Consider the following 17,989-nt stretch of genomic DNA (forward strand, 5'->3'; position numbering starts at 1 on the left):
ATCCCTCCTCTTTTGTAGCTGTGAAATATGCACACTGGCTTGCCTAGAAAACTAAGGGAAGGATGAAGTAGCAATAAACGTCGCAACAAGGGGGGGGGGGGGGTTTGAATTGTGACCCTTTTAAAATTATTCTTGAAAGCTAAAGTTTAGATTTATATACTCAAGAAAGTTCTTGGTGTATGTTAGTTCAACAAGATTAGAGTATATAACAATTAATTGATTTGACCAGAATGTTCTGGAGAATGATTATAAACAGAATGACAAAAATGATGTTAAGTTGAAATATAAGATTATTTTAACAAGGACCAGAATGTTTTGGAGAATGATTAATATAAGACAGAATGATAAAATAATATTATAAGCTGAATTTAAACTTCAGTTAAATATTTAAGCAGTTGTTTTATTTTGGACTAGAATGTTCTGGAGGCAGATTAATATTAATATTAATAATTAATTAGGGACCAGAGAACTCTGGATTAATTTGATAGTGATTAATTAGGACCAGAATATTCTGTAGATTAATAAATATTAATATATGTGTGATAGTGTGTGTGTGTGTATTGTGTAACTTTAAATAAAGAGAGAGAAGAAGAATAACACAAGAGAGTTATCCCGCTTCACAAAACCCGGCTACTTCTACTTCTAGTCCCTACACCTCGTGTGAGATTATCCACTATAGTTGTCTTGCTAACAGAAACTTCTGACTAGCACTATAAAATCCTGATCACACTAGATCAGTCCGTTACACCATGTATTATCAACCTCGGCATGCTTCTGCAATTCTTTGCATTCGCACAAGAAAGGTTGTTACACTTCTTTCTTAGACTATCGTTACGGATAGACTTAAGAATTACAATACACTTTGTAAGATGAGATTTGGTTTGGATCAAATAAATTCTCAACACTTGTTTGAAATTTACATACGAAAATTCGAAAGAAAAGATCTAAGAGATATAATGAGAGAGCTTGGAATTTGCTTTGTTTGTGAAGAGCTTTGTATGTAGTGATGATTTTCACTTGAGAGAATACTTGCTTTCAAAACTCTTACTTTCAACCTTCAAAACCACTCGTATTTATAGGTGAGGAGTGCCTTAGTGATCAAAAGTGAAAATATAGATGTTGGATGTAACAACCCGATTTTCGCTAGATTTATTTTAATTGTTTTTATGTGTGTATGTATGTGCTCGTATATGATTAATTGTCTCTGTGTGTATTTTGGTTGTATTATTAGAATTCGGTGTTAGAAGGGTATTCTGGTCATTTTGAACTTAGGGGTATTTTGGTCATTGTGTGAGCAAGGGTAAATTAGTAATTTCACTGTGAGGATTATTTTTAGTGTTTCAAGTGGGAACCATTAATTTTACTAAGTTACTAGTGGGTTGTGGTAATTAATTAAGAACCCGTAACTCTTCGTTATTTTTAACCGTTAAGTGAGTAGAAACATTTTGAATTGATTAATGAGTGTGTTGAGCCCATTAAGACATAAAGGGTTACAGCAAATAGTGAGGAGCCTATTTAAACCTTAGTCATTGAGGAAAATTAGGTCACTAGAATCATTTGTTCATTTTCACAACATTTCAAGAGAGGTAGAGAGAGAAAGAGCTAGAAAGAGGGTTTTGAAGAGAGAAGAACTTGGGAGCAAGAAGAGGGTAGAGACTCAAGGAATTGAAGCTAAAGTGAAGCATTAACTAGGTTTGTGATCCAATTGAGGTAAGGGGGCTAGTATTCTCTCATAATCTTTTAGTATAATATCTTTTCTACTTAAACCCATAAGTGCTTAATTGTGAAAAGTGATTATTGTGAATTTAATTGGTGAAATTCGTGCTCTTACTTTGATGTAATGTTTGGGTATGTGAATTTGATAATAATTTAAGTTGTTGATGTTGAAATTACATGCTTAAGATGTATATATGGGCATACTTTGTGTTTTGCTAAAAATTGATGAAGAACGATGTTGTTGTTGGATTGTTGATGAATTCATGGTTAATTGTTGTTGTTGTTGTTATGAGATGTGTTGTTGATGAATTGATACCATGGATTTTCATAATTACGGAATTGTGGTGTGAATTGAGTTGTTGTTGAGAGTTTTGGTGAAACATTATTGAAATTGTTGAATTGGGTTAAAATGATGTTTTGATTTCAAGTTCTATATGGTTTTGATTGCCTTTTAAGTACATAAATGTATAAACAAACTTTGGGGATGAATTTGGGTCTTGGGGAATCACAGTTGGAGTTAAAAAATGGTGAAAAACCCGTAAGAACAGGAGGAAACTCACTTGAAGCTCGCTTATGGCGAGTTCTCTCTGGAAGGAACTCGCTTATGGCTAAAAACTCGCTTACAGTGAGTTACTTAGTGACAGCTTTCCCTGTTTCGCGTTCTTGCGTCTTTTTCACACATTTCTGTTTTGAATTGGACTTTGGCGTAAACATAAAAGTTTTAGATAGTTATGGATAAATGTGATAATATCTTTCTAATTGAAGTAATAATCTCAATTGTAAGTGAACAAGTATGTTACACTAGTTTTTACTAGTTTTTACATTTTGGTTTCTGTTTTCTCACTAGTAGTGATTTGGCTGCTGGTTTTTCCTGTGTGAGGCTGGTTGTGCAGGTCCGCTTGTGGGTTGTCTGTTAGGGTATGTTGTGGGATTTTGATGCCTGCTGGGCGTGAATCAAATTGGTGAGGCAGGGGCATACATTTATTGCGGCATATGCAAAGCAGTGCTTAAAGTTGTGCGGCATATGCAAAGTCATTCACTTGAGGTAGTTGCTTAACTCTAAACATCACATAGTTCTTTTTGAATTTTGCGTTTGACAAGTCCTTCTCCTTTTTCTACTCCTTTCTGTCCCTTCGGAATTAAGAGTGTTCTTAAGACCATAGTCCCTTTTCGGTTTAATGTCCCTTCGGAATTAAGAATGGTCTTAAGTTCATAGTCCCTTCGATAATATATGTCCCTTCGGAATAAAGAGTACTTTTAAGATCATAGTCCCTATTTGAAATAAACAATGTCCCGTCGGAATCAAGAATGATCTTAACGGTATATAAAAATTATTCAATAATTTCATTTGAGGAGAAATGGTGGTAACACCATATTTGAGTGGTCGTAGTGCCATATTGATACTTTGGAGAAATTAAGGTTAGAATTCGATAATATATGTCCCTTCGGAATAAAGAGTACTTTTAAGATCATAGTCCCTATTTGAAATAAACAATGTCCCGTCGGAATCAAGAATGATCTTAACGGTATATAAAAATTATTCAATAATTTCATTTGAGGAGAAATGGTGGTAACACCATATTTGAGTGGTCTTAGCACCATAATAGAGTGGTAACAATACCATATTAAAGTGGTTTCAGTATTAAAGAGTGGTCTTAGTACCATATTTGAAGGTGTAATTCTCGAACGGTTTTCTACAGTGCAGTAGTTAACCGCACAGTTGTATCTGGGCTTGTTTTATCCTGGAGGCGGCGTGGTTGATAGTCTACCTTGCACAACTTTGGGTAGTGCCACGAAACGTCTTAAAGAGAGCGACCTGGTCGTGACTCAACCTAGTAACAACTTCGGTAGATAATAGAATTTGGAAATCCAAATACAACAGTTTGGAAATCCAAAAAACAACAAGACATGTTCGACATCGGGACACGACTAATCCGAGGAGTCTCCGTGCTTCATAGCTTAGTAGTAACAACTCTCCCATCTTGCCTTTACCAGCTCAGCGAACGAACTTCCATTAAGTATCAATCTCGCTGTTGGCTTTGCGATTGCACTGCTTCAAGTCCAATGCTGATTCGGTTGCACTGTTTCAAGTCCAATGCTGATGTTTAGATTGACGGTGATTTTGGTGAAATCATGGTGGCACCGTGATTTTATTAAACTGCAAGTATAGTTTTACCAACATCATAATGAAAACCATGATTATACCAAAATCACTCATCAATTCAAACATACACTAAACTTAAGTATGAAAGCATTAGAAAGAGTGATGCTAGTTTTCCAAACATGCACATAGATGTTTTCAATTTAATTGTGTTGATATAGGCTTTACTATATGCGTAAGAGATTAATGTTAAGAGAATGTGAGTTTTGTAGATCACAATATCAAAATAGTATGTAAGCCCATGTTGCAACATTTTTTTCCCAAGAACAATTGAGCTTCTAATGAAAGAAAAAATGTTGTCAATAAATGCACCATGCTTTGTTAAGGTAGTGAAACCATGTGCTTTTCTAAAATCATGTTGCCTATTTTTTTGGGCTTGAGCATCAATGTCTCAAGGGTTTGTGAAAAATAAAAGACATCTTATGTTTTTCTTTGTTGAGAAAATAAAGATAATTGAGGCTTATGATAGTAGACCTTCACCGAGATTAAATGCATTATGATTGGCATCTAATAATTGAGGCCTATAATAGTCTTAATCAAGATTGGTCATGATTGTGAGGAAGAGTTTTTCCACCCATACGGTTGTACACGACTTGAGAGATTAGTTTATGCAGTTACGCACATATTACGCACATATGATATCTGGTTCACACAAAAAAAAAAGGATTGTCCATGATTGAATATAGACTTAAATATATTTTTATCCCTATAAAACTTAAATATACTTATTACATCACCCACAAATAAAAACTAAATTAAACCTAAAAGACCAAAAAAATAAAAAATAATCTAGTTGGGCTTGACATGGATTAGAATTCGAAAATTGCTGTATACTTCTAACAAGGATGAAACACACCAGAAAAAGACGTAAATGGCCATCGACAGTTAACCGCCGCCGGTTAAAATCCATCGGCAGTTAACTTTCGATGAGGTTATATTGATAAATTGCTAGTGTGTCCTAGCATTGAGTGAAGTGTGAACATCATTATTCTTAGAATCCAAATTTTTTTGTTGATGGACTATACATATTCTCCCTGGCTCTGCATGCATGCATATCTGCTATGTGAATTTTTTTTCTCACCACCTCACTTCTCAAAGACCCCTGGTTTTTTTTGAATTTTAGAATCTAGACGTGTAAAAAGGGGTTGTTTCTAGAACCTTTTTTACACGTTTGTATTCTAAAATTTGAACAAACGAGAGATCTCTGAGAAGTGTGGGCCTGTGGGGAGTGGGAAGAGAAATTCACATTTTCCATAGTCTAAACTTTTATGTACCCAATATATATATATCAAAAGTAGTTGGTAAAAACAATCTCTTTGCAGTTGTATTTTTTTTTTAAAAAAAGAAAGAAAAAGAAATAACATTATAATGAGTTTTTAAAAGTTTTTTTTTTTAAAAAAAGATAATAGAATAATGAATATGGGCAAAAGCCCTTAAATATGACTAAAGTGATTATACATCACAAGCAAGATATATAAATGAGTGCATCATAAGGCAATCAGCTGACAATATTCATTCTGGTATAGTGAAACTGTTGGCATGTAAAAGTTATAAGCGTTTTTTTTCCTCCTAAAAGCTAAGCTTTTGAGAATGACTTCATGCTTTTTATAACAGCCATGTATGCACTATACATGAGTACTCTTAACCCCTTCACGTTTCCTACATTATCCAAAGAATGTATCGTAAAGTTGTATTAGAGTTTCAGATTGCGTACGTAAAAGAACAGTTGGATGTGTATATTTACTTAAACGCCGTCATTTTATGACTAACTTTTAGAAGTGAGATTCAAGTTTATTTGATATACTATACAAATCCGATTGAAGATTAACATAGAATTTAAACTCACAACCCACACTAGGCGCGAATGAGTGTATTAAATTTATATTGAAGTTCACGTTATCAAAGTTTATAGAGCTTTAGATGTATAAGTAATTAGACATCCTCGTTTTATGTACTAACTTTTAAGAGTGAGATTCAAGTCTGTTTAATATACTATCAAAATTCGATTAAAGATGACAATATAGAAGTTGGACTCACAACCCACACTAGCCGTGAATGAATGTGTTAACATTATATTGAAATTTGCATTATCAAGTTTCATAAAGCTTTGGATGTATATGTATATAGACATCCTAGTTTTATGAACTAACTTCTAAGAGTGAGATTTAAGTCTATTTAATATACTATCAAAATCCGATTAAAGATGACATTATAAAAGTTAGACTTACAACCCACACTGAGTGTGAATGAATGTACTAAAGTTATATTGAACTCGCCTTTATCAAGTTTTATATAGCTTTGAATGTATATGTAATTAGACATCTTCGTTTTATGAACTAACTTCTAAGAGTGAGATTCAAGTCTATTTAATATACCATCAAAACCCGATTAAAGATGACAATATAGAAGTTAGGCTCACAACCCACACTTGGTTTGAATGAATGTATTAAAGTTATATTGAAGTTTACGTTATCAAGTTTCATAGAGCTTTGGATGTATATGTAATTAGACATCCTCGTTTTATGAACTGACTTCTAAGAGTGAGATTCAAGCTAGGCTAGCTGATCCGGTTTATGGTTGTGTGTCCACCATTCTTGCTTTGCAGCAACAGGTGGAGTAGAATATTTATCTATCTCTATAGTTTTGCAGCTTCTATTCGCCTTTAATAAATCATTTGCAGAATATTTTCGGTAAGATGAATAACTTACCTTATGGCTGATTCAGGTGGCAGCTATGCAAGCAGAGGTCTCAATGATGCAAACTCAATTGATGAATAAGAGGCTTGCATATGCAAATGCAAGTACTCTTCAAACCCCATATCAGCCGCCGTTTCAATTTGTGCAGCCAGCATATTCCAACAACTCATCTGCTTCCACCACCAACCTTATGAACATGAACAACATCAACCCTGGTTTTGGCCTCACAATGGAGACAACACCTTCATCACAGAGCTTGTAGCCTTTTCAAAACTCCAGGATGTCTCATTTTGAGGAAGATGATTAAGAACAAAGCATGATTCACCAAGTATTCAATAATATTACTTCACCATCGTCGTCAATGAATTTCCATTTTTTTTTTCCTTCTTTTATTACATCCTTTATCCCCTATAGCATTATTCAGAGGGATAATGCTTATATCGCTTTGCTTTCCTTTGTTAAGCCTCTTGATGGAATGTAAAATTTCTGGATTATATGAAATGTAAAATATATGGACTATTATAATTTCTATGTCCTAAATTCTAGCATTAATGCCTCAATTGAAATATAATCATATTTCATGAAACCAAGGTTCAACATAAAGATAGTAATTAAATAACACTCTTCCAACTGTTATGGTGATATTAAAGAGATTTTTAATCTATGAAGCACAGAAAAAGACACGACATTGACACTAACACAAACACAGACACCGGTAATAATTGAAGAAACTAGAAATGATTGAATATGGCCACAAGTGTCGGTGTCAAGTGTAATAATTGAAGAAACTAGAAATGATTGAATATGGCCACAAGTGTCGGTGTCAAGTCAGTGTTGAAACAAGTGTCAGTGCTACATTGTTGATGTTGCAATGCATGCTATTAACTATTGTCAAATTCATGAAAGCTATCAGAGACAATCACTTTAACATTAGCAAACATTAGAAGGTAGATTCTATCAATGTTCAGACAAATCTTTAGTTGACATTCATATATTTAAACATCGACATCTTAAGGTTACCATCAAAATAAAGTTCCTTTCAATTACTTATCTTAGTCAAAATATCAAAGCTTAACTACTAACTCAAATCCAAATTGGTTCGCATTACTCTCCTTCATATGATGCGTTTTTAAATTGTTCGATTCTTCTGTAACACCAGTCCTCAAGCAGTTTATATTTGTGAATTTTAAATATCCCTGCTCAACATATTAAATATTGATTCTTCCTTCTAATCGGGTCGCCAAACCTCGATACTCGCGTTCCTACTACTATAGTAAAATCTCTTGATTGTTTATAGTACCTAAAAAGAGATTTATTACATAGAAATATCAGACCAAAGACCACATAGCTTATCAACTTAACAAGCTAGGGATTAGTGTAGAATACAATCAGTTTTCAATGAGAACTCTAAGATTATCATTCAAGGTATGGGTTGTAAAACATGGCAAGTCAAAATGCACAATGATTTTATTATACTTGAAAATGTACAATTAATGTACAATGATTTTCTCTGCTATTTAGCTATTACAGCATACATCAGATACTAAAAAATACAATGCTAGGAGGTTTTGCGCTATATCAGCTTCCATGGTGCCTATATTGATGACTATAAAGACTCAAAGTTACATTATTCTTCATTTTTATTATTAACAAACACAACCAAGTCCTGTTCAAAGTAATATCTGATCCAATTTATGGTTGTGTGTCCACCATTCGTGCTTTGGAGAACCAGGTTAAGTAGAATAATATTTTTAGTGCAATAATAGGAGTCTAACATTAACCAAAAATATGTCTATAAATAAATCCCAAGTGGTTTCCACTCCCAACATTCATAACCTTATTTCTCTCTTATTCTCTTTCTCTTTTGCAAATAACTTTGAGTCTTTATTTTCAGTTTACATACATCAGCATTTCTGCGCTTATCCACCATTTTTTGCCATTGATGAAATTATCTACTCTTACCTCCACAAAGTGATCTGAGTGTTTCACCGGTCTATGGACTTCATCAAAGCACCTTTGAAGTGTTACAAAGTACTTTGTTGATGTTCATCGTTGGATGAATTGTCGATGGCAATGTCAAGTGTCTTTTATTTGCTTGAGCTCAATGGGAAGTCACAAAAGTTTCAATGTCTAACACACATAACCCCCTCTACCTTTTGTTGTTTATTCTTCATTAGTGAGTAAAGTGAAGAAAAGCAAAAGAAGCCCAATTTCAAATTCTTCTCTTTCGGGTATACGAAGTATCATTAACATCTCACCTAACGTTGTCGGAACACTCCATCTTAACACTGCTTTGCATTTCCGGAGGACTCAAACTTCGAATGCTTAGTTCACCGGCCACCATCTGGCACGATTAGACTCTTACTATTCTTACTCCGAGTTCACATTTCTCAGTTCATCTCCATCACATACTTCGTTCCTCCTGGGTCCTATTCAGCTCTCAAGCATCCATCTTAACTGTCGAATGTTATATTGAGTTGATCAGGCTCAACTAACATCAACAACTAGGACATTTACCCGGAACCCAATGGTCCCCTTACCATAGTTGTAACTTAATGACCCATGGCACGATCTGAATCGACCTGCTCTAATACCAAATGTAACACCCATACTAAACGTACCTAGGAAGTTTAGCATGTGCATTCACTTGATACTGGATACATTAAAATTTACAACAATAAATCTTCGAATGAATAATATATACAACCAATCACGTTCGTACATTTACTAATACAGTACTTTATAACCAAAACATAGTGATACATCCTTGAATCCGTAAAACATCCTGCAGCGGTTACGAACGAGCACTTGCTGATTATCCATCCGGCTACGAGCTTGCAATGCCCACCTGTTTATCTGAAACAAATAAGGATTGGGATGAGAGTTAATGTCTCAGTGAGTTTTACCTAATCCAAGGCTATAGGTAACCTCGGGGGAAACCTACTGTCACCAAGTGTCTACAATACAACCTGACAGTTGATTATACGTGTGTGGTCATGCTTTCCTAGACGGTCGTGCATACTAGATCCGTCATAGGTTCATCTTACTTGTCATAGGTCTTTACTAACATCATACGTGTCATGGCGGTTAAGGGAACCTAAGACCGCTATGCAAAGATTCGCTAAACGCATCGAGGCCTAAACATAACATATTATCCTAAACCGGACGATTAGGGAAATCTAAGATCGTCGTCAGTATATCATTCATATCTTGCTCTATTGCACAACTTGTTCATGGCTAACATCATATCATAATCACATTCATATCGTATCATACATAGTCAAATCTTCATTAGGTTAGCGTTGAACAAACAATCATTATCTTGATTCATTTTACGGAGTGTCCCGGGTGGAGTAACCCCGAGTACAATCCCTTACTAAACCGATGAAAACCTAGCTAAGACACATCAGACTCCCTCAGTGACGTGCGGGCCCCCCTTGCAGAGCTTATCCCGTTTCACCTAGCGGAAACCCCTTGAGATCCAACCTAGCGTGGATCACAAGAGACACGACACCTACGTCTTGCTTACTCAGTGACATGCGGGCCCCCCTTGCGGAGCTTATCCTGTTCCCATGATGAGAACCCCTTGAAATCCAACCTAGCGTGGATAACAAGAGACATGGCACCTACATCATTCATTAAAGTCATGGTCTTAGTCATTCATGTAAGGTTAAACATATACATGCTCTCTCATTTACCTCGGATCCGGGATCGATTAGTTTAGCGGTAAACTACATACTTGTTCATTATTAATCACAGTGGAGAGATTAACTTTTCAATCCACAGCTTATCATGCAATGCATAATCTTTCTTAATCATGTGCGAAGAGAATATACTTCGCGTCTTAACTTACATAGGATTCTAGCTTAACATTCTAGTTCTCGACAAACTATGTCGAGGCTCTATATTCATTCCCTTCCTTAGTTCTTCATCTACCCAAATAATTCGGCTTAACTCTCTTGTGCCATCCTTGCCATACATGCTAAGATTGCCATGATTTTCAATTCAAGGATCAATCGATGTTATGTGCATTGTCTAGATGTTGTTTTGGGATTACAAAGTTGTAAAACGATGAAAGAAAAGCTTCGAAATGCACCACCGGCCCTACAATGAGCCAACAAGCCAAAAGCATGTTGGCTGGGACAGAGGCTTGCGCTAATAGCGACTTTTTCTGGGCAAGGTCCTATGAATTTCGCTATTAGTGAAATTATTTCGCTAATAGCGAGTTTCTTCGGGTCTGTGGTGCAGATTTTGCAATTTTGACCAAAAACTCATCAAATTCGATCCTGCAATGCAATATGAACATCCAGCAACTCATACATCATTATAAAACATCTTTCATGGCAATTTTAACATGAACAAAGCAAGATCAAAGGCAAGGGTACAAAAATCATATTTTCCTAAACTTAACATAATTCATGTTTTTCTTGCAAAATTAAACACATAATCCCAAAGGTGGGTTCTATCTAAGAACTCACATAATGTTTGCAGCATCTAACAAGCTTAAATCCATCTTACCCAAGCTCAAACCCTAACTTCAAGTTCCTCAAATCATGCTAAACCTCTCCTTCTTGATGTTTCTTGCTCATGAATCTTCCATAATCCATGCTTGATCATCGATTGTGTAAAACTTGGAAAGATTAGTGGGTTAGAGGGAGAGATTGGGGGCGGTTCTAGAGAGAAGGAGGAGAAAATTCTTCTCTCAAAACCTAAAGAGAGAAAGAGCAATGCCAAATGAAGATTTTGGCCCCAAAATCACTTATATACTCCCTGGCGCGAAAGTACTTAAATGCCTTTCGTATTAAACGCGTTTAGCCTGACACTGATACTTAAACCCATGCTTGATTGTTATTTCATAATAATACCTTCCGTCGTACTCACTTTCCATAAACATTAGTCCTCTGACACGTTTGACTGATAATGTTCCATTAGCTGACGAGCAGGATGTTACAATAACCGTCTCTGGGATATGCGGCGTGTGTTTAGGGAGCGGTTAGAGGACACGTGTAGGGTGATTGACACATGGAGGTGTGCTCGATTGTGATGCGGTGCACTGATACCGGCATGTTCCTTCAGGCGTCGAGCCTTAGTGTGGTGGACGTTTGGTCCACGTGTTAGTATGGGATTGGCCTTCTGGCCGGTCCAGAACATAAATAGATCAAATTGGTTCGATTTTTTTTTAAAAAGTAACCGATATTCATTCATTTCAAATTGATAGAGTTCGTTGATACAATACAATTTCAAAGTCGTTAAAATCAAAAAGGAAGTACATGCGAACAAATTCACATGATCTATGTTAATAGCATAAAAAAGCAGAGTGCCTATGCCTACAAATATGACTGTATTCACGTCTTCGTAATACTCATGTCTCCAGATTTTCAACGTTGACGATGTCAAAGCCATAAATTAAATCCACACTTCCTCAAAACTAATATTTCAACTTGAATCAAATAAACACCGTATTAAGACAGAAAATAAAAAACACCGCACAAAGACGGGAAATCAAATCAAATAAAGTCGTGCAAACACGACGAAATCATAAAAACAAACAAAATAAGAATGAAAAAAACGTGTAAATCACTTTTTGAACTAAAAAAACAATTCGGAGGGGTGATTTATAGTCAAAATTTACCCTAAATAACCCCTATTCGAAGATTTATCATTTTTTGTTTAAAGAAGTTGACTCTCCTGTTAAGAGTAAGATTTTATTGTGCAAATTATTAAATATTTTGAGTAAATTACACTCCCCTCCCCTCAAAGATGCTTGAATTACACTCCCCTCCCTTCTTATGTTAAAATATACACTCCCCTCCCCTCTTATTCAAAACATATTAGAAAACATTTCAATCCCCTCCCTTAAGATAAGCATGAATTACATCGCCCTCCTCTCTTATGTTAAAATCTACATTTTACTCCCTCAATAATTTTTTTTATTTCTAATAATTTAGAAATAAATAATAATCTAACAAACTTCGAAAACAAATAGTATTGCGGGTCTATTTTATTATAACCAAAATTTGAATACGTATTTGTTCGCTATTTTTTTTTACAATTTCATTAACATATAATTTTAAACCCTATTATAAAATATGAAACAACTCAAAATAAAATTAAAATATGTAAAAAATTACTACAGACAATAAAATATGGTTATTTAAAAGTTAATTTTATATTCTATTTTTTTATAGAGTATAAAATTAACTCTTTAAAAAAAATATTAATAGAAAAATATTTAAATTTAATTATCATTGACATTTAAACTATAAAGAAATGAATTTATTTTTCTAAAATGTGGTTCAAAATTAGTATATATCATAAAAAAATTATTTATGTTAAAATAAATTAAAGTGTAGTGCATATTTAATTTTTAAGGGATGAGGTTGTAATTCAAGCATCTTATAGGGAAGGGGAGTATAAATTTTATTTTTCAAGGGAGAGGAGTGTATATTTTAATATAAGAGGGGAGGAGAGTGTAATTCAAGCATCTTTGAGGGGAGGGGAGTGTAATTTACTCAAATATTTTTTATTTTGTAAATTAAGCTTCTAGGTTAAGACTCACTAATCCAATAGATCAATAACATCGTCCACGTCCACTAGTGAAACCCAATTGACTTCAGAAGTCAGAATCCAACGTGAATCCTTGTCATCTAGAAATTCAACCCTAACCCTAAGGCTCTGTTTGGATTGACGGAGCAGAACGGAGCGGAGCGGAATGGAACAGTACGGAATGGAGTGGAATGGAGCGGAACGGAACAGATATTCCATTCCACCGTTTGGAAATTCTATGATGTAACGGAACAATGTTTCCATTCCATTGTTTGGAAAGTGGACGGAATAAAACAAATTATAGTTTTTATTCCATTTTTACCCCTATTTAAAACTACTATTATTATGTAATATATCATTACTAAAAAATTTATCTACTTTGTAACCAAAAAAAATTATCTTCTTTAATAATTCAACCACCCAAACAAAAGCTCCTAGATCATCCCAAAGAGGAACTCGTAGGAATTGCAGTCACCAAAAATTAATTGCACTCACCTCACCTCCATGAGAATAACGATGGAATAAGAAAGCAAGACAAAGGTCCACTACATATACAAACAATGCACGAAAATAAGAACTCAAACTCGTTGTGTATAGAAAGCAAGAAAAATAACTCAAACTCGCTGGGTATACAAAGCAAAGAATAAGAAAAAAAGGTCCACTACATATACAGAGAAATGCACGAACATAAAAGCAAAGAAGAAAAAAAGTAAGCACGCAAATATGTACAAGAAGAAAGACACACACTGATTGAAAAAATAAAGTATTTGAGAGGAAGAGGAAACAATAATGATAAAATAAAATAAGGGTAAAAGGGTAATATTTAAATTATGGTGCTCCATTCCATTGCATACACCCCAAATTGGGGGGAATGGAAAATTGAAGGATTGGATGGTATGGGATGGAATGGGTTCCATTGTATTCCATTCCACTCCATTCACTTTTTGCTAATCCAAACAAGGGAACATAATTAGTTACCACTCCATTCCATTCCATTCCATCACATACCAACAATCCAAACATAGCCTAAGTCTTAAAGAGAGCACACCGTTAGTCTCAACTATTTGCCGCAAAGCAATCTAGGTTTGCAAATTTAATATGTATCTATGTAGGAAGAAGAATATGATCAACAACGGTGTGAACCAAAAATTAAACATAATTTGCAAGAGTAGAAATCTAGAGCAGGAATCCCTCGAACGAGAAAAGTGGTTGAAGGCTACATGGAAGTATCTGGAGCATGGAATCAGGGAAATCTTGAACAAACCAAATGACCACGACATCAACCTTGAAGGACTTTACAGGTTTTCTTTTGTAATTATCTGTTTGGTCTTTCTTTAAAAGCAAATTTATTGTTACTCCTTCTCGTTGATATAATTGTGTAAGGTGTTGTTGTAATGAATCCCAATAAAAATAGTATGCATTTCAATAATTTCAAGGGTGATTTTAGGCAAGAAATACAAATAGTTAATATGTGTGATGAAGCTCTCATTTGGCTTGGCGATGGTAGATCTTTGTTGAGTTTATCTTTTTGCCCTAAACTTTAGGATAAGTTTTGTAAGGAGACAAGCAAACTACGACGCTCACACTTTAGCGAGGGCGTCAAGGTTGTCCACTAGCCACCATGTTTATGAGTTGGTTCGGCCTTGTATTACCATAATTATTATGAATGCAATGCATTGAATTTGAATTAGGTAAATGAAATCTACATTAACTATAAATAGCATATTAGAGTTTTAAATTGCGGGTTGCACTGCGTAATGTGGTTGCAATATTAAGGTTACAGTGATATCCACAACAACATCTACCAACAATTGCAGTGTGAATGTAAATCACCAAATTATGATCTACATCGCATCGCCACAACTGTAGTGTAGTTTGCAAGGGATGCATAGAGACGCATAAGGTGACATTGTGACAACAAACTATATCATTCTCACAACTATTTTTTATTTTTTTTTCCTTTCTTTATAACATATATTTGAAGGATACTTTAAAGGCATGGAGATGCTTTGAAGTGATAAAGAATTAATAATAAGATAAATATTGAGTATGACTCATTAGCAGATAAGAGGGGCAAGGAGCAAGGGAGTTGAGCCAGCGTAGCAAATTCAGGGGTCCTGTTGTAATCTGCACCGTAATATTATACATATAGCTCGTAACATTGTAAACCCTAATTCATTCCAGTAATATACAAACTAAAGTTGCTCTGTAGTCGTAGAGGTAGCACACTTAACCAAAGTGCGTAAACCAACGATTGTGTTCATTGTCTTGCTATTTATCATTTCTTTATTCTTCTGTTATTGGTTTCTGTTCTAACAATAAATATGAGATTTGATATAGAAAATAGATGCGTAGATAATAAGGAATAAATTATGACATTTGATGCTAAGGAAAAATATAAATTTCCTTTGCAACACCACCAAAATATGCATTGTAACACCTGCAATGCCTACAATTGCAATACATTCGCATCCACGAATTAAAACCGTGGAATATATGTTATTAATAGATAGTATATCCAATAATTTGTGTTTTGTTTTTCTTATATGAAAATAATTATATATTTTTTCCATGCCATTCTCTGATCAGTCGAACACAAGATATGGTGATTCTAAAGGAAGGTGATAAGTTGTATATGGGATTGGTTACCATCATGACATCACATGTGAAAGAAATATCAAAATCCATTGAAGAAGCAACACAAGGAGACTTCTTTTCGGAAATAGGAAATGGAATGATTACAAAGAGGCAATACTAGGTGTTCAAGAAGTACTATTGTATATGGATAGGGTTTATGTTATACATAACAATAAGACTAGAATTCATGATCTTGGAATGAACTTGTGGAGAGATAATGTTGTTAACTCCACCCAGATAATTCAATCTCAACTGAAGAAGACTCTTGTTGAATTAGTGCATGGAGAATGCATTGGTGAAGTTATTAATAGAGAGTTGACAGACAACATGCTTATGATGCTAAAGGATTTAGGTGATTCAGTGTATGAGACATTATTTGAGATTCCGTTCATTGAAGTTTCGGCTGAGTTTTATAGAGGTGAGTTCCAAAAGTTAAGTGAATATTGTGACTGTGGCGATTATCTATGGAAAGCTGAGAATCATTTGATTAAAGGATTGATTAGAGTGAGCCACTACTTGGATTCCATAAGTCAAAAGAAGATTTATAATGCGATGTACAAGGAGATTATTGAAAACCACATGCTTAGATTAATCCACAAAGAAAGTTCTTGGTTAGTAACTCTCTTTCTTGATGATAGATATGAAGATTTGAGAAACTTGTACCAGATTTTCTCTACATATGTTCCTAATGGACTCCTTACATTACAGAAAGTAGTGACTCTCCATGTTAGAAACACAGGTGAAAAGTTTGTAAAAGATCCGGAAAGGTTAAAGGATCCTGTGATTTTTGTTCAAGAACTTTTGGACAAGAAAGATAAATATGATAGTATATTAAACTTGTCTTTTAATAGTGATGAGAAATTCCGTGGAGCGCTGGACTCCTCCTTTGAGTACATCCTTAACTTGAACGACAATTTGCCAGAGTTTCTTTCGTTGTTCTTGGATGTCAAATTAAGGAAAGGTTTCGAAGGAAATAGCGAGGAAATCATTCTTGACAAGCTGGTGATGTTTATCCAATTGTTGCATGATAAAGATTTGTTCAATAAGTACTATAAAAAGCAACTTGCAAAGAGGCTTTTGTTTGGGAAAACAATGCCTGAAGATATAGAAAGAAGTCTTGCTGTTAAACTCAAAAGAGTATGTGGTCAACAATTTGCACTATTAGAGATAATGGTTATGGATATGAAAACCTCAGAAGAAATGTTACAAGACTTTTATAGAAGCCACGCTGAGCTAAGTGATGATCCAAAACTAAGTTTTCAGGTTCTGACCACAGGTTCGTGGCCATTATCGAGAACTACAGATTCATCATGCAACCTTCCAGTTGAAGTTTCAGCACTTCATGAGAAGTACAGGTCCTATTATCTAGGAATCAATGCCGGTAAGAAGCTATCATTGCAACCAAACATGGGAAATGCAAAGATAATAGCAACATTTGGAAATGGTCGTAAGCACGAGTTACATGTCTCAACTTATCAAATGTGTGTCCTGATGTTGTTTAATGATATTGATCAACTAAGCTTCAAGGAGATTGAGAATGCAACCAAAATTAATTCTTTGGATTTGATAAAGTGCTTGTATTCCATGGTTTTTGTGAATGGAAAAAATATAATCAAGAAAAAGCCGATGAATGGATACATTAGTGAGGGTGATGTATTCTTTATCAATGACATGTTCAAAAGCAAGTTCTATAAAATTAAGCTAGAGACCGTGGCTACGCAAAGGGAATCTGAAGCCGAGAAATTACAAACTCGAAAGAATGTTGAAGAGGACAGAAGGCATCAAATTGAAGCAGCAATAGTGAGGATTATGAAATTCAAGAAGCAGCTTGATCATAAGAATATTATAGCAGAGGTGACAAAGGAGTTAAAGTCATTGTTCCTTCCTAATCCAACAGAGATAAAGAAAAGGATTGAATCTCTTATTGAAAGAGATTACTTGGAGAGGGACAATACTCACAGTAATTTGTATAGGTATCTTGCATGAAGAAAGGTTCAAAGAAGTCTAATTCAAAATTAATCTAACCCATTTGGTTCTTTAACTAGTTTTTCTTTGTTTGGGATTTCTTTTTCTCTAGACCTAATAGATTGGTTTGTTCTTGCTTTATTGGTTTTCAGTGCACGAGGTTTCCTTGTTTGTGGATATTTTATGTTTTGTTGGTTTCGACGTGAGAAAGATTTCTAATGCCTTCACCACACAAAGATGAGAAATCAAAATAAACAAAGTCGTATTA

At 34.7% G+C, this 17,989-nt stretch overlaps 1 long non-coding RNA gene and 1 pseudogene across 1 annotated transcript; both read left to right on the forward strand.

Moving 5' to 3' along the window:
- The first annotated feature begins 6,418 nt into the window (after window positions 1-6,418).
- Window positions 6,419-7,098, forward strand: LOC146921440 (uncharacterized). Its single transcript, XR_015010772.1, has 2 exons — window positions 6,419-6,488; window positions 6,602-7,098. It is a non-coding gene; the product is annotated as an uncharacterized LOC146921440 (long non-coding RNA).
- An 8,623-nt stretch (window positions 7,099-15,721) lies between these two features.
- Window positions 15,722-17,778, forward strand: LOC146921441 (cullin-3B pseudogene; annotated as a pseudogene).
- The last annotated feature ends 211 nt before the right edge of the window (window positions 17,779-17,989 follow it).

This window comes from Medicago sativa, chromosome 5, assembly GCF_051527215.1.
Source record: "Medicago sativa cultivar Bolivia chromosome 5, Bolivia_mono, whole genome shotgun sequence".
Taxonomy (NCBI): Eukaryota; Viridiplantae; Streptophyta; class Magnoliopsida; order Fabales; family Fabaceae; genus Medicago; species Medicago sativa.